The sequence below is a fragment of the Mustela nivalis genome, assembly GCF_964662115.1.
Source record: "Mustela nivalis genome assembly, chromosome: 1".
Lineage (NCBI taxonomy): Eukaryota > Metazoa > Chordata > Mammalia > Carnivora > Mustelidae > Mustela > Mustela nivalis.
This window is the reverse complement of record NC_139020.1, coordinates 57,702,039-57,720,311: the sequence shown is the minus strand read 5'-3', so window position 1 is coordinate 57,720,311 and position 18,273 is coordinate 57,702,039. Positions and strand designations below refer to the sequence as shown.

Sequence of the window (18,273 nt, the reverse complement as noted above, 5' to 3'; positions counted from 1 at the left end):
CCCCATCTAAAAACAACAACAAAAAGATATTAAAGGTACCCAAACACAAAAGACCACAACCTTGCTTATACTCTATCTTAATAGAGCTAGGTCACTCATATGTCTGGAAGGTTTCTGGGCAGGTATATAGGCTAATCTAGATCCAAAAACGGTCAGTGCAAACAGTAGAAGAGAGGCAGTATCATACTTTATAAAGAGAAAAGGTCTTAAGAGTTTAAGCCAAAGAAAGAGACTGATTTTCCTGCATCCCCTAAGTAGGAAAAGAAGAGAGAACAGATCCCAAATGGAACTGGGACTAGCAGCCCAGCTGAATCATACTTCCTCATGACAACTGACCGTCCATCTTTGGGTTTCAGAGACAGAAGCCTAGTGACTTCTTAGCCATTTTAAAGGGTTGAATTTTTCTGAGAAAATAAGAGGCTTTTATGCCTCGATTTACCTGGAGCCCAGACAACTCTACCTTCATAGAATTTCTCTTAAATATATCTTCAGACAATATTTCTTAGAAAATGAGCTAAAAATGAGGTTTAGAGCCTCAAACACATTATCTCACTAAGTGTTTATATTTTAGTGGATCTGTGATTTTTAAGAAATTCAGAACATTTTCAAATGTACTAAATTGAAGGAACTCAAAAGCATTCCCACTCAAGATCATTTGATAAAAGACTCGGTACTTTTCTAAGGTTTGGGGAGACGACTGCTTAATTTTAGAAATGACTAAAAGCCTGCATCTCAGTACGCCTATGGAATTTATCAGCAAGGCCAAGTTTAGGAAGAAGAGGTCTTTAGGAACTACTCACTCCCTTAGCACCAGTGTCTGCTCTCAGACTCAGAATGACAAAGAATATGAGGGACACCTCTGGCCCATCAGAGATCATTGGCTCAAGTAGACTCCAGATCCCCTACTGTTCAGTTCTTACTTCTGTGGAGGCCACTTCCTCCCCCTCTCTGGCATCTTCCTGACTCATGACAGTGAACTCTGCCAGGACTGTGGGCCTCCAGGGAGAGCCATGTGGAAGGGCCCAACGGCAGAGCAGGAGCTGAAGGGATCCGTCCACAAGGGACAGTGGATAAACTCCATATTTGGTGCCAGCTGACACAGGTTTTCACCAGTGATTTCTTACAAAATAGGCAAGATGCTAAAAAAAAAAAAAAAAAAAGGCTCTTTTTAATGCATACAGAACCTCTTTATCTTGAATATGAACATGTGATAAGAAAAAAAGTCCTTTTTAATACATGCTCTCTTCTAAGCAGAGTGAATCCTGGTAACTGTGGTATCTTTTGTTTGCTAAGCACAGCTGAAATATTCATCTTTGGCATTAATGGCTTTGGACACGCTTGAAGCAGTATTAAGCGGGGGTGGGGTGTGCAGGCCTGGAGACAGAAGCGGGAGCGGGTGAAGTGCTCTGCGGAGGAAACGGAGAGAGGGTGGGGGCCGACAGGAAGGCTGGGAAGCTTTCACAGGGGCTGCAGGGCTGAGGAGAGAGACCCAGGTGAGGGAACGAACCATCTGTGGGGTTTTCAAAGGTGTGGTCCAGTCTCATTTCTACGTCTCTTTCTAAATCACAAATCAGTATGGTTCAAGTGACAATGAAAAGGTGCCACACCATAAACCTGTCCGAAGCAAAGCGTGTCCCCATCCAGCCCTCAGGAGCCCCGTCACAGCAGGGCTCCTTGCCTCCCCTCTTGATGCTGCCTGGACCAGAGTCAGCGGGCGGAGGCTGCGGAGTGGGGCGGGGCTACATAAGGGGAAGAAGATGGAAAAGTAGGAGGAGAGGCTTCTTCCTGAGAGGGGCTTCAAAAAAGATCCCTTTATGGAGGCACCTGAGTGGTGCAGGTGGTTAAGCGCCGTCTGGGTTCTGGCTGGGGTTGTGATCTCCGGGTTGTGACCTTCGGGTTGTGACCTCCAGGTTGTGATCTCAGGGTCCTGAGATCGAGGCTGAGCGCAGCATCTGCTGAAGTTTCCCCTCCCCCTCTGCCCCCTCTCCACTATGCGCATGCACTCTCTCACTCTCTCCCTCTAAAATAAATAAATGAATAAATGACTCTTAAAAAAAGGGATACCTTTATGAAAAGTCTTTTTCTCAGTATGCTGGAATTAAAACACTACCACAGGGCTAGCAATATTAAGCATCCATAAGGAAGACATATAGATTTTCGGGCCCCTCTAAGGAGGAAGGCAACGTATAAAGAAACAAATCCAGAAAATGAGACAAACACTGGGAATAGAGAGTTTCCTAAACGCTGCCAGAGGAAACTAAAGCAGCCGCACCACATATTGTTCAGTTAATCCACACCAACGGGACACTTCCAAGTATGAGGCAGGGACCATCCTTCCACAAGCTGACTAAAGACTTATGACACTGCCCAGAATAGCACTGCCAGGGTGCAGAGAGCCGCGTTCTGCGGCGCATGCGTCACGGCCGCGGGGGCGGCTGAGGGGGCTGCTTCCCCGCGGAGCAGGTGCTGTGGGGCCGCTGGAGCACAGACTTCCCTTCTGCGGCTCCACCGCCACAGGTGAGCTGGTTGAACTTTCCATAAATAATAAATACCTTGGCTTCATATGCCGTGTTGGCCTATTATTTAAAGGCAACAGACTCTCTGAAAGGATGAGCGACCCCAGGGCCGAGGCTTGCAAGCTCTGAGCAGCCTCTTATCTGTTTCTTGCAGGCGGATAATGATCTATGCAAAGGTCCCAGTGATAATGGTATCTAGGATAAGTATTTAGAGAACGAGTCTGGCCTAATCTTTCTTCTCCTTCCCTCCACCCCTCCTCCACCAAGTAAGCCCAAAAAGAGGGAGGCACAGGTGATGACTTCACTCACCTCGCCACCTTCCCGGCTCACACACTATTGAACTGTTTCTCTCACTTCTCCAATAAGCTAGCGGAAGACAGAGTCACCGACTCTGCATTTCCACTAACATTTAAAGGTCAAGGTTCCTTGTATTGTACATAATGATACCTCGCTCCGCGTGTCTGAAAAGGATGGCTGTGAGAATTACTGGGGGGAGCAGGGAACCTTTGCTCATCGGGGGCAAACAGACTTGATTTACTGCAGTTCTGCTAACACTTAATGCTGAGATGGCTTGTTCCATCAAATGAAGAGTTGAGGCAAATGAAAATCAGACGATGAATTCACCCAGCTACCGTTTTTCACCTCTGCTCTTATTGATTTTAATATGGTTACCCTTCAATAAATAAAGACTTCTAAGAGAACTGGATCAATAACATAAATAGAATCTGGTTTTCAAACTTTTTTTTCAGAGTAGAGATTTTTTTTTTTTTTTTTTTTTCTTTCACTGCTGGACCCTGGGTGCCAGGGACCAGGTTACCTCTGAAAGAAATTCCACCTACCAGAAAGCCATTTGGCCTAGCGCCACTGAAAATTCCCCATCTGAACGAAGAATTTATTTTGGAGGAATAATATAATCAATACATATTTCTTTAAAAATGATCTCTCCTTTCCCTCTGTCCTGCCCCCCCCCCCTCCACCAGCTCATGGGAACCTTTTCATCCAAGAGGTAAAAGCAACCCAAAGACATTCTGTTGACCTCCCGGCATTTGCATTCCATTCCTTCACCATGAACTCAACTGTGATCCCTGGTGAGGGCTCATGTCTGAAAAGAACAAGAGCTTCAATTTACTGAGTGTTTATTATGTACCTAGTGTCCAGCTGGGCACTTTGCCTATATGATCTCATTGGGTTTCTGCCATGATCCCGTAGCACAGTGATTATGCAGCAGGTAATCACTAAAGGATCTGTAAAATCCTTTTACAGACGAGGAACTGGGGCACAGACTGGTTTTGCAACCAGTTCAGGGTACGAAGATCTCAAGTGGCCTGGGACAAAGTCCAGATCTGCCAGACTGGAATCTATATGAAGCCTCTCTAGGGATTCGGTTGCTTCTCTACCCTTAATGATGAAACAAGTCAGATGCATTGTATATTTGCTTCCTAAGACATTGTGTTCACAGGGTTTGTTCTTAGAGCTAACTATGTGCCTTCATTCCAATGCAGGAACTTGATGGAGAGATTCAAGTAATTTTATATTTTGTAAAGACATGAAAAATTTCTATGTAGGGACACACGAGGGCACTCTAACCTTCTCTCAGTTGAGGAAACATTTTCTTTATAGTTCCTCAGTTCAGAGCCTTGAATCCCAGGGCCGGCTCTGCTCTGATAGTGTGAACTTAGATTGTAACTTCACACTGGAGGGTGGTTGTTCCATTTGCAGATTTAGGAAGGTGGGTGACATTAATGAGCCTTAGGATCTCTGCTACCTTAGGAATCGGATGATTCCAACTTATTAACACCTCATGAAAGGAATTTATGACCCTATTTTAAGAAGGATTATTCATCATTGTAAAGAAATGATAAAGGTGTCTTTCATATTTACTATACTTAAGCAGAAAATGTGCTTATAAATTTAACTCATCATATTTGCAAAAAGCTAATCAGTCTAAAGCCCAGTCTTTCACTTATCTTCGGGTCATCTGAGAATTTTGTGAAGTTGCTGGAGAAATTCCTGCCCTTCACAAAGATTCAGGTTCTCATTTTCTTGAGGGCTACCTTATGGTTGGCTAGGGATAGGTCTGTATGTTGACTGAACACACTAGCCCATAGCTCACTTCTTGTTCAGCGTTTATGTGGCAGTTCCTTCACACCAAAGGCTGGTGTTTGATTGGGTTCTCTGACATCTTTATGAAATTTATTGGGGGGACTTTGAAAAAAAACACACAGTTGTAGTCACCTTGCTCGGTTGAAATTTTTCACAGGGCAGGATTATTTTAAGATTCATGTGATAAACTGCAGAATGGTCGAGATCCAGGGAAGCTCTTCAGCTTGGTCCTGTCAAGAACAAGGGTTTTTTCCTCTTTTCTGTAAATGAAGGACGAAGCCGGTTACCCCCACAGAGGAAAGGGAAAAAGGAGGAGGGCAAAGCCAACAAGTAGCAGTCTAAATTACACAAAATGATAGGTTTAAAGAGAATTTGTACATTACTCACAGCAGGGAAAGTGAACGAAAACACACCCACTCTGAAAAACGAGTGTCCTGACAAGCTTACACCTGCTAAAAGCCTCTGCTGATCTTTTGGTATCAAGGCAGAAAGAGCTTTTCTCTGCTGGAACCTCACGGAGCGATCACTACACAGACCACTTAAAACCACTGGGCTGCTTCTGTTTGAGTCAATAAAAAGCCTCCTAGATGTTTGGTCTTGAAAAAAAAAAATGGGACTTGTTCAGCCGGAACAGGTTAGCGGGCAGTGTTTCAAACACAACCATCCTCATGGGTGCTGAGGCATTACAGTTCTGGCATGGAAGCAAATGCCTCAGATGAAAAGAAAAGTACTCTTTATTACAACCAACAAAAGGAACTGAAGTCACAGCCCAACACTGGTCAATTTCCAACTCTACAGATGTCTTTTATTCAAGTGCACTTAAATGAATTTGGCGAGATCTAGTTTTTACAATCTCGTATTGTTACTGGGATTTTAGTTGCAATTTGCTTATTAACTTCTCTGTATTTCAGTTTCTTCATTTTTAAATGGAGCTAATAGTACTTCTGTCATTGGGTTGTAAAGTTTAACCAGGCAGGTTTACATAAATCAAGTAGAACAATATCAGCCCCCTACTGAATGCTTTATAAGTGTTATATAAGTAAGCTCTTCTATTATTATGATTATTTTTATTTTATAAAATCTTGGGACACCTTAAGAGAGCTCCGCAATGCAATTATAAGGTTTTGTCTTACTTTAGGCATTGTTATTTTCTCTATGTCCTACTTTCTCCTTAAATTAACTAGAAATATCTGCTCTTCATACTTAAATTCTCTGTAGATATTTCAAGATTCCACATTTTCTCTTTGGATCCCTCCCTTTTTTTGCACAAGGTACCTATTCTGAACCAGACACTGACTATACAGAGGGCCCCAAACAGCGCTGTGTGTAGTGGGAAGACAGGTAAAGCGTTCCAGTGGCACATAATATGTCCCAGAATGGAAACATGCACAGACATGGTACTGGGCTGTTATTGGAAGGGAGGCTGTGCCAGTAGAGGAAAGAGCATGTGCAAAGACTGGAGTCATAAAGAGAGACAGGAGATTTTCTTTCAGGTTTTCTTTGGTTCCCAGATTGTCACTGATTCCCTATCATCTACAAGATAAAGCAGGAAGTGCTTCACACCACCTTGAAAACCTCTCTCATCTGCCCTACGTCTGTCTGCCCAGTCCTTTCCACTGCTTTCTCCTGTCACCTGTACAGGGAGTCACAACGACCCCTGCTTTCCCATCTCCAATTTCATCCATTTGGTTCCCTGTGTCTGGAATGCACCTCCTATCCATATCAAAATCCTATCCATCCTCAGACCAGCTCCCAGGTGTCTTCCCAGGCAGCTGCTCCTTGACCTGCAACTGCAAGTAATCACTCCCTAGCACAGTTCCTAGCACAGTATGCTTGGTTCTATAACTGTGGCATTCACTGCCTTCTGCTTTTATTGGCTTTACTTGAACCTTAGTATCTCCTACAAGATTACAAACTATGTCTCATTAAATTTTTAAAGTATCTAGTATCTAGTATGGTGCTAGAAAAATATTTGGCCATCAAAAAGGACTGTTAATAGTCATAGCTATATATCCAAAATCTATGCTTTTTTTTTTTTTAAAGATTTTATTTATTTATTTATTTGTCAGAGAGAGAGAACGTACAAGCAGACAGAGGCGGAGAGAGCAGGCTTCTTGTGGAGCAAGGAGCCCGATGTGGGACTCAATCCCAGGACCCTGGGATCATGGCCTGAGCCGAAGGCTGCGGCTTAACCAACTGAGCCACCCAGGCGTCCTATTCTCTGCTTGTTCTGTGCTAAGCAATATTTTAAGCACATTGCATGTTTTATTTCATTCAATTCTTTTTTTTTTAAGATTTTATTTATTTATTTCACAGAGAGAGATCACAAGTAGGCAGAGAGGCAATCAGAGAGAGAGGGGAGGAAGCAGGCTTCCTGCCAAGCAGAGAGCCCGATGCAGGGCTCGATCCCAGGACCCTGAGATCATGACCTGAGCCGAAGGCAGAGGCTTAACCCACTGAGCCACCCAGGCGCCCCTATTTCATTCAATTCTTAAACAACTTTGCTGTATGGTAAAGAATTTAACCCTGCCCAAGGAGAGGGCTGGTCCTCTTCCTTGCCATGGGAAGCAATCTCTCAAACCCCTGCAATAGCTTGTCTGATAAGAGCATCTTTATTTACCTGAGGACTTTGGGGCCATGTCAAAAAGTCTGAGGATGATGGCATTGAATCATGTGGATAGATGCTTGACCTTGGAGGGGCTGGATACTGAGATCAGCCATGTGGAGCCTCAGTGATGACTCTGGATACCAAGGCTCAGAGAGCTTCCCCGGTTAGCAGGACTCCGTGCATACTGCCGCCCATTAATCCTGAGAAAGTAGCACTGTCCACTGACCAGGAGACAGGACAGCTGTAAGCCTCACGTTTGGAACCCCCCGGACTCTGCCTTGTGTACCTCTATACCTGGTCAATTTTAACCTGTAGCCTTTAGCTGTAATAAACAGGAACTGGGAGTATAACAGCTTTCAGTGAGTCCTGTCAGTCCTTCCAGCATATTATTTAGTGAAACTAAGGGTGATCTTGAGGACCCCAAACCATCAATGGTATCAGAGTGAGGGCAGATTTACAGACTGTGTTTCCTCTAACCTTGTGCTTATGAAGCAGGTGTTGTGATTACCTCCATTTTACAGAGGAGAAGCCTCAGGGACAGAGAGGTTAAACTTTTTATTCAAGGTCATGTAACTAGTAATTAGGATTTGATCCTAGGTATCCTAAAACAGAACTCAACTACTTCTCTATACTGTTTCTCATGTGTATAAAAATTAAAAATAGAGATAAGGTAAAACGTATTAAAAACAGACATAAAAATGAACATGAGTCTTTAAATGATGGACATGTTTAGGATAGTTTTTGTAGAAAACATCTTGTGTTATAGATCACGTATTTCATCTCTATTAATATTACAATAAATGGGATTTGAACAGACTGTCATTCTGCATTCTAAAATAGGTCTGTGGCCTGAGCTGAGAACATACTCATTTGCCAAGTTACATATAAGAGGTGGGCCTTATCGTTATTGAATATAGCAACAGATTTGCTTGAAAGAAGATGGAAACAGAAAACCCTCACAGTCCTTGGGAACAAACTCATTGGCCCTTGCCTTTTTGTTTTCATTACCTATAAGTGATCAGATCACGAATCATCTGTCTGTGAGCTCACCTGACTCCACCAAGTAGATTTAAGTACTTCTCACTTTGTGCATCCACGGCCTCTTGAACTTGATGAACCTGGGACACCTTGTGGTCATTATCTCTGTATCTGTCATGGACACCTGACCGTGATTATCCCTACAATGCTTAAGTTTCTGGCATACAGTAGGCACTGAATACATGCATCTAGGATAAAGGTAAGCATGACTGCTTGAATAAACAGATGTGTAGAGAGTTGCCTAGGGCAGGTAAGCCAAGGTCCTCTGATCCCTTCCCAAACTTCTGTTTGGTCCATTCACCTTCATGAAACAGGCAGAGTTCACTGCCTGCACCTCCTCACCCCCAGCAACTGTATACGCCCAGTTCCCATTTCCTCCATCTGTCCTTTTAGCTTGAGTTATTTGTGTCAACGAAGAGGAATATGTCAGGAAACACACAGGACAAAAATAAGCCAGAAAGGATGACGAAAGGAGCAGCTATATTAAAACAACACATCAAACAATTTAAAAGGAAAAGTCCTAAAGAGTAGATTTCCTGCAACTTATGCCTGTGTAAATTATTTCCTGATAACATCTCCTTGGGGTCTCCCATTTCACACACCTGAATGGGGTCCTTGGGGAAAATACAGCATTTGTAGGGAATGTGACTCCAAATGCTGACAAATGCAGAAAGGCTGAGGCATCTTAGGATCTACAGAATCTAGCTGACATGAGTCCAAGGATCGAGTTCTGGGGACCATTTAGCAGATTCTCAAACCAAAGAATAACAACTTCAAACCCTATCAGCCCAAAGGGATAAACTTCATCTATGTGACTTGATTATTTTCCATAGGGCGTGGGGGAGAATATTAATAACAACTGTCTAACTGCCCACAACATCTGAGAAGGCCATGTGGTCCATTTAATTTTTAATCAAGTGCCCACTGAATTTGGGATTATTCACAATGCAACAAAGCAGTGGGGTTAGGCAGAACACTGGAAAGCAGAGGATGCTGATCAACTTTTTATGTGCTGAGTAGCCAACGGGCATCCCACCATCTGAGGACTGAAGACATTAGCCTGGGAATCCAGAGGGCTACTGCCTGTCTACCCCCCAAATGGCTGGATGAGCTGGACAGTTGGAGTAAATCAGACCTTCTCATGGTGCTTTTGAGACCTGAAACTTTGTCAAATGAAGTATTTATATGTAAAACAAATACAAGCAGAGCTTCTCTGACCGGACAGTCCCCACTGCTGACCTTGAGAAGGGAGTCCTGGGGGGCACCAAGCCTCACCTGGACTCTTGCTGGACACCATGAAAATCCCACTGCCCCAGATATTTTCTGAATTGGCCCCAACATCCTAGGATTTATGTGAGTCAGAGGGGTTTCAATTATATGTATGGGAGGCATTTTAAAGTCCTCTACAGATAGATGGGCATCTATCTTCTTCTGAAAGACCTTCTCTTCCTCAAAGGTCTGGTGGACTCTGACCCCCATCCCAGAGTAAGAGATTGTATAATATAGTTAATTCATTAATAAGAAATTCTTTCCCTGTTTTGCTAATTAATCACTCTGTGTTGCTTCTGATAAGCCTTCTCAGTTCCAAAATAATCACGTTCTCTTTAACAACTTTTCAGTTTCCAACACAAAAATAAGAATAATTCAAAGACGTAGGGGAAAAAAGGAAAATGTTTAGGGTAGAAGGAAAAGTTATATTAAATTAAATATTTTACTAAAAAATTACTCTGCTTTTATTAAGCTTTTGGTATAACCCAGGATGTGAATGCGTGAAATAAATTGTATTTGATGGCATGGTAAAATTACTAAACGTTTCCATTTCACAGCTGGTTTGTGCTATAGTACACAGAGCTAACCTTAACTCTCACCTCCAAGCTGCCAATATGGTTGAAGCAATCATTAAAACAAGACCTGAGAGAATTCAGGCAGAATAAGCAAACACTCGATGAGCTACTGAGAGTCATGTATCTGGGACTAGAAGTTTTGGATAAGCTCCTGAACAAAGTAAAATTTTAGTAGAAACCTAAATAAATAAATAAAATAAAGACACCTAATTTAAACTCAAATCTTCCTATATTGGATATAATAGTAGCTGTGGGTGAGGATCTGGTGTTGGGTAAATTGGGAAAAGTAAGACTGGACTCTGAAATGTTTTCCACTGAGTGCTGTCCATGCCGTTCTCCCAATTCTGGTAAGTCCCACAGGTCCCTCAAACTCAACGTGCCCCAAACTCAGCACATCTGCTTCCCTCTGCCACCCCTAACCTCCTTTTTCTCCTGTATCCCTTTTTTCAGCTTCCAATGTAATTGCCAAGTCCTACTGATACTTTCTGCGCTATGTCTCCTGTGTCTTCCCTTTTCCTGCTTCCATACTGACACTCTCCTTCTCAGGTAAGCATCCCCTTCCACGTGGATCGCCTCATCAACAACCCAGCTGGTTCAGAGGGGTCCAATACTCCCAAATCCAATATACGTACGTTGTGGACTGTAGCCAGAGCCATCTTTTCAAAACGCAGGGCTGACCTTCTCATTCACCTCCTTAACATCCTTCCCGCCATCACTGAGGTAAAGCTAAATGACATTAACATGGCTTATTAGACCTTCCTGTATCTTGCCACCTTGCTCCTTGCCCCCCACTCCTGAAAACCTATAGCACAACTACCATGAATGATTTTGGTTTGTTAAGTGGGCCATTTTCTCTCTGTGAGGTCTGTCTTCACCCATGTTATTTCCTCTTCTAGAGAACTCTCATCCTCTTAGCTAATTCCTACGCATCCTTCCAGTTGCAGTCTATTTATCACTTCCTCCAAGAGGCTTCCCTGGACTTCCATGCCATGTGCTTATTCTAGCAGTAACTTCTACCTCCCCATTCTATAGTATATTATGTTACAACTACCTGGGGTTTTGTTGTTGTTTTGTTTTTTAAAGAGCAATTACTCATCACGTACAATATAACTACTTGATTAAATGCCCATTTCTCCAGGGTGCCTCAGTCGGTTAAGCATCTGCCTTCAGCTCAGTCATGATCTTTAGGTCCTGGAATTGAGTCCCATATAGGGATCCCTGCTCAGTGGAGAGTCTACCTCTCCCTCTGCCCCTGCCCCCACTTTTGTGCATCTGCATGTACACTCTCTCTCCCAAATAAATATAATCTTTAAAAAAAAAAAAAAGGTCTATTTCTCCAACTAGATTGTAAGCTCATTGAAAAAAGGAACTATGTGTAATGATCATCACTGTGTCTAGGAGAGGGCCTGGCATATAGGAGGAAATCAATACATATGTATTAAATAGAAATGAAAGAAGGGGTAAGTTTCTCATATTACCCCTCAGCATTTCTAATACCTGAGGTGCCATTTTGTTTCTCTTCATCCTTATGCAGTTATCTGGGAACTTTTCCCCACTCCTGACCAAGTATTTCAATGGCTGCTTTTTGCCCTGGGATAGTGTTTAAAGTTCAATCTTCGCATGGCACGTAAGACTCATTAGCCCACTCTCCCAGTCTCATCTCTGTTTAAATGAAGTCTATGTTCTGACCACACCGGACTGGTTCAGTTTCTGCAAGGTCACCCTAATCTCTCACTCCTCGGTACCATCTACATTGTGACAAACTTCCCTCTACCTGCAACACCTGGCTATTTACTATTTGCTCTTTATGATTCAACCCAAGGCTCATCTCCTCTTAAAACCCCAATCTAGCAGGCTTCCTGCCTCCTCTCAGTAATGGGATTGGAAGTTGGCTTTTGAGTCTTATAGTCCCATACACATTCTTCTCCAGGGTATTTGAATTTTAGCTTTCTTCTCTTACAAGATCATAATTCATGAAAATCAGGGAGAAGAATCTTCTCTTCATGTTCGCCTCATCTAACATGGCACAAAAGGCACACAACAAATATCCTTTGAACATCTGATTTCCCTTTAAATGAATACATTTTTGAAATCTAGGCAATGAAAACCAAAAGAAGCAAAGGGGATAAACAGATACCTGTAATTTTTTTCTGCCAAACTGCCACCATGTGCTCATAGAATTCTTGCAGATTTCCATTTGGGCACTTCCTGCCATGACAATGACCTGACCTCAAAGCTCAGGAAGGAGGATATTTTTTCACCTGGTTTCAATTATACTTTATAAGAATATTGCCTTCTGCATATAGCCTTCAAATCACACATGTTCATAAAATATTCAGCTCAGTCTGACAGCACCTAGGAGCGGTTCAGTTCTACCATCACTTCAGACCGCTGAGCGCTCCAACATGTTAGCGTTATAGGGCACAAATGCTTCTGGTTCTTCCCTTATTTTGATATCGTCAGGTCCATACAGAGGAGAAAAAAGAGCAACAGAATATTCTCTGGAAAAAAAAGAATACCTTACAGCCAACAGTTCTAGAATAATTGGAAATTAAAAAAAAAAAAAACAACCCACCTGTTATTCTCTTAGAAAATTCCAGCTTCTACATAGACCATGAAGCAAGGAAGACTGCCAACACTTCAGAGCACAACCTACACATCCCCTGAGAGCAATGCCAGCATCTATGGCCAAACCCATGTTACCCTGAAGCTACTAGAGACCTATTAATGCAATCCTCCCAGGTACTGTTTGGTTCTTATGGGCACTCAGCAATATAATCCAAATTCCCAGAGCTGTGAGAAGGGAAGGGCCCTGGCTCCACCAGGCATGAAACAACTCAAACACTCACCATCACAGTGCTCCTCTACGTCAGTTTGGTTCTTGATGGATGTTCAGATCTTTTCACACACACAAACACACCCACCTACTACAAGGTCTATAAATAACCCCTCCTCTGCAGGCCTGGTTTGAAACTCTAAATAGGGTTACTCAGCATTTGTAAAGAGGTTCAAGCTTTTCCCAAAGGCTAAGCCTTTCACTAACAGTAACTTCTAGCTGCCTGTACTTAGAAGCTTTTGGGGGTGGGAGGTGGGGGTAGACTGGAGCCAACCAGTCCCCTGGAGGAGTTGGGGGGAGGCGGGGGGGGGGTGGTAGTTAGCTCAAATCATGTGACAGAAGCCAACTGTCAGCTTCGGAAGCCTGGCTGAAACAGTAGCGTGCAGGTGAAGGCGCAGGCTCCTAGGATTTGAGTTGGCAGTGGGCATGGATTCCAAGATTTTTATCACAGGAAAACAGCAACAGGCATGAAAATTTGGGCTCTCCTGAGGACATAGCTCAGTGTGTGCACTAGGTAATGGGTAGTAGGTGTGTGTTAGTGTGTGTGTAGGGGGTGATGTGTGTGTTTGGGGGAACTGTGAGGCTTTCAGAGTTTGGGATGGGGGCCATAGTAAGTAGCTCAAGAGGATTTTCTGGCTCTCTTGATCAGCTGCCCTCATACTGCACTTACGTCTCCCTTGGTACTCACATCCTGGGCAACCCTCCATGTATCCTTCCCTTAATTCTAAGCCCCTTTGAGGGGATGACCATTCACGTTATCCTGATCTGATCGGACAGAACACTGAGCCACATGGCTTACTGGAAGGTCAGCTCCTTAACTACACTGTACATTGCCTGAAGGGAGGGACTGATCTTACACTTCTTTTGGTTGTCTATTGCAGGTGCAGGTTTTTAATAAATCCACCATAATTAATTTTAATGACATATCGTGTTGTGACAGAAACTATTCTAAGCATGGTATATGCATTAGTTTATTTAATTGTCACACTAACTAAATGATGTAGTGCCATTATTATCTCTGTTTTACAGAGAAGGACACTGTAGCACAGAGAGTGAGTAACCTGCCAGGTTACAGAGTCATGAGGGACAGAGTTGAAGTTCAAATCCAGACTGAGTGGCTTTAGCATTAATGGTCTAAGCCAATCCATGGTTCGTTCTGCTTCTTAAAGACACAAGTGACTCCTGAATTCCCTGTGGCTTTTTGTGTGATTGCAGGTAGGGAAATCTAAGGAAGTGAGGAGCCTCCTTAGAAGAAAGACCTACTAATAAGAACACCAAAGTCATAGACTCTTTTTATTCCTCCCCATGACCACCGGGTGGGGGGCATCAAAAAAGTATTCCCACTTAAGAATCCATTTTGGTTCCATATAATTGTTTTTCTTGATTGGGTCAGCCCTGGTAGACTCAGTTTGGTCCTTGTTTTTCCATAGCCTCAAATCCTGTAGGCTGTAGGGTTTCTTTCTAGGGCCAATTCATGGCTCATGCTATCCTCAAAGCGGAGCCAAGCTAGAATTCTTGTTCCACAATGTATGTTATGCCCTTTTGGGTCCCCAAATCTCTCTTGCATGCACCAGACCTAATCCAACTTCCAAAAGCAGAATTTGAGCAATGATCCTTCCATCCTGCCCTTGTAGTAATCTCGATGTCTGCGGGACGCACGTGTGTGAAGTGAGAAGAGCGACAGAACTCATCAAGTGGTCAGAGGTGGAACTGCATGGGGCAGGGATAGAATTCCAGAAAGGTAAAAAGGAAGGGGATGATCCTCAGGAAGATGAGAACAGAGAAGGGTCTGGGAATTGGAGAGCAGTGAGCAGCATCTGAGCGAGGGCTGACACTGGAAAGGGAGAGGCCAGGTCAGTGGAAGGAAGCTGAAGAGGGGAATAAGAAATGAGAGCAGGCTGAGGCTGAGGCCAGGTGGGAAACATGAGAAGCTCACATTTGACAAGGGAAGAAAGAAGGCAGAAAGGATGCAAGGTGAAAGCATTGTTCCTAGGACACAAGTTACACCAGAATTCCTCTTCTGACTCTCCTGCCCATTTTGTTCTGCCTCAGAATTTTCACTTCCAATGGGGCTCAGTAATGAGCTTTATCTAAAGTTATGGGAATACTATGCAGAAGTCACAAAAGCTGGTTGGAAAATGTTCAGGGGGCTTCATATGGCTTTTTTGTCAGGAAAACCTAACCAATCCATTCAGTTTAGCTCTGACCACAATCAAACACGATGGTGGCTGCAAGTGAGCCACTGTCCAGCACCCTTACTCTCCTGGTCTCTTATATTCAATCATCCACTTGACACCAATGACCAAGCGGTCATCCTGTACCAGGACATAGCATTATAAAGAGAAATAAGACACACTCTCTGCATACAAGTTGTTCATAGATGATGTGGATGACAGGTAGCCAAAAATAACAATGTGTTCAGAAATACTGTGATAAACATATTAACAAAGTATTACTGAGAGGCAGGAGAGAAAGTCCTCCACTTCCCATCTACCCCCATCCCAGAGCTTAATTGGTCCATTTCAGGATAGTCCACTTCTAACCCAGACTGCCTATCTAATCACATCCCTTGAAATTTTGACCATTCTTCAAATCTTGGGTCAAGCCATTTTTTCAACAAAGTAGTTCCTAATCTGAGAAGTAGCAACTAATGGGAATTAGTTATATATTAGTCTTTCCAGTCTGTGTGCTTCCATCACACCTTCTTTAATCTCTGTTTTAATATTTGCCCCAATTATTTTTAACTATATATGGTAATTTGTATATATATAACTAAATTGTAAGCCCTTTTATACTTGGGTTGATACCTGATTCATCTTTGGGTCTCCCCCAAGCCTGAGCATGGAGGTTTCTTAATATGTACTCAGGGTCAGTTTATTTAAACCAGTTATTCTACAGTCCCTTTTAGGATGCTAAAGTGAGAGGACCCTGCTTCATTCTGGCAATTGCGAGTAGTTATTTGCACATGCCAAAAATAACTTCTTGTTTTAAAGAGGCATAAAAGGGCTTTTAGACCTAAAATGTCTTATTCCTCCCATCTCTTTTCATGTTTGAACAAAGAATGGGCATTTATAGTTTATTTGATTTAGTTAATCAAAGAATTTTTAATTTGGAAAAGACTCTATATTTCATTTAATCCAACAGCTTAATTACAAATGAAGAAACTAAGTCCTGAGAAATTCAGACGCTTCTTCAATATCAGACAGCCAGAACCAACAATATCAAATCTTAAGGTCAAGGCTCTCTGCAATAGACTAAACAGTTTACCTTCAATAAAAAGGGAAAAACATGATTTTAAAAAAAACTCAAAAAAAAAGTCAAAAAAAGAAATACACGAAAATATAGAAAAAGAATTCATTGAAAATATACATGTTATAGAAAACATTTTTTCTATCAGTCCATTTCTGCATAAAGAATATCATGCTTTCACTAATGTCAGTGAAAATGTTTGTAGAGTTTAAAGCTTTAATTTAAAAATCTGACTTTTGCAACTTCCAGATCCTTTACCCTTGGAGTCTCCAATCACTCTAAACGGTTGGCAATGAGATTTGTTCTGAAGTTCTTCTCCAGAATATTTCAATATGTTTGGGTGACACTGGCCATTAACAGGTGTTCTTAGCAGTTGTATAAGTAAAATAATACACCAAGGCTTTGTTGAGAGGTACATGCACACCTGTTCTCTCCCATCACGCCTTGGGCAAATGCAGCAGATGCATTCAAATATAACCTAGTTTACTCCATCCCAGTTCTGCTATTATTGCCAGAACTCCTGCCTTTTCTCTGACCTCTCCCTGGGGCCACCCCACCCCCATCCTGACAGATCTGACACAATCTTATAGACACCCTATGTCATTGTCTGTTGGCACACAGGAGCACACACATGTGCATACACATCACACAAAATAGGTCTAAGCAATAAATCTGAATTTAAAACTTCCTGGGTTCCACAGGGATATATATGTGTATATGTAAACACATACATACACACACAGATATATACATATACATATATATACATACATATATACAACCATATATACACATACACATATATACTACATATATCATATATAATTGTAAACATATAAATATATATATTACTCAGATATATAATTTGTATACATGTATGTCTGCCCATCTATCTCTTCACAGTGATATATAATCACTCAGATAAGGACCACCTAGTCTTAAACATAATTTCATTTGCCATAGAGGACAGGCTGTGAAAACTGGTTTTAATTAGAGACTACCACCCCCTCCCCTAGTACACACACACACACACACACACACACACACACACACAGCTGCTCTGTGCTCCCCAAGGCCCCCTGAGGGGCGCAGGGATAATGCATGGGTTTTGGAGCCAGCTAGACAGGGACTTAATTGTTAGTTTTGTTATTTACTATTTGTGTGATCTTTAAAAAATTACTTAATCTCTTGGACAATAATTTTCTTATTTCCAAAACGAGGATGTTAGTAGCTGTCTTGGAGGTATAGATATTTGAGATATATAATGTTTGTCAGTGGGTGCTGGGGTTAGCACTTAATAAGTAAGAACTATTATGCTGAAGGGGATCGCAAAGGGGAAGAGGTGTAGGAGGAATGGGGGAGGAAGACGATGGATTCCACCTCCTGAATGCCTTCTGTATTTCAGAATTTCCCCACAAGGCTTGGCAGAACTTGAGTGCTAGCCATTAGCTAGGGGATATTAAGCTTGAGGGAGGGGAAAGGAAACTGGTGGGGGGGAAGAATGGTTGGTGGGGAGGCGTCCATAAGTGGCTAGCACTTACATGTGACTTTCCTGTGTTGAGCTCATACATATATACGCTCATGCCCCTTCCACTGCTGGGAAAAGGGCATTCACAGAAATGAATTCAGCATGTTGAGGAGTCAAGGTCATTTTTTTTCTTTCTTTCTTCCTTTTTTTTTTTTTTCTTTCTTTTACATAGAAGGACCAGACTTCACAAAGCAGGGTGAACAAATTCCTATGTGCTCCATAGTGACTAATCACAGCATTTCCAGTTACAGCAGCAGACTCCGGCTATTTGCCCACTTCCCCTGGCAATTCTAGTAACTGTGAGATACCCTATAGATGGCAGAACAAATGGCCAGCTCCTTTCAGGAGTCGTGGTGTCAGAGCACATATCCAAGCCACTGGCAGAGCTGGGGCTGTGGTCTGATCTGTCCGTCCAAAGTACAACAGGAAGGAGGAAGCCCAGACATGCCCTGAATGACAGAGTCATTTAGGGCCTGCCTAAGATGCCATGCTGTTTGCAAACACACACTACCTGCCATACCACCTGACCAAACAATTCCACCGGAAAGCCT

General features: G+C 42.6%; 1 protein-coding gene and 1 long non-coding RNA gene across 4 annotated transcripts in view; one reads left to right on the top strand and one right to left on the bottom strand.

The window, feature by feature from the left end:
* Positions 1-18,273, top strand: part of LOC309865827 — an 84,581-nt gene that overhangs the window by 44,256 nt on the left and 22,052 nt on the right. Inside the window, exon 3 of one of the 2 annotated variants that reach the window (XR_014312276.1) lies at positions 10,560-10,655. The exons of the other annotated variant lie outside the window; for it this stretch is intronic. This is a non-coding gene — a long non-coding RNA (uncharacterized lncRNA). The remainder of the gene's footprint in view (positions 1-10,559; positions 10,656-18,273) is intronic. 2 annotated transcript variants of the gene reach the window in all.
* The window catches only part of PLCXD2 (phosphatidylinositol specific phospholipase C X domain containing 2), a 51,915-nt gene that overhangs the window by 31,534 nt on the left and 2,108 nt on the right, over positions 1-18,273 (bottom strand). The gene's annotated exons all lie outside the window — the stretch shown is intronic.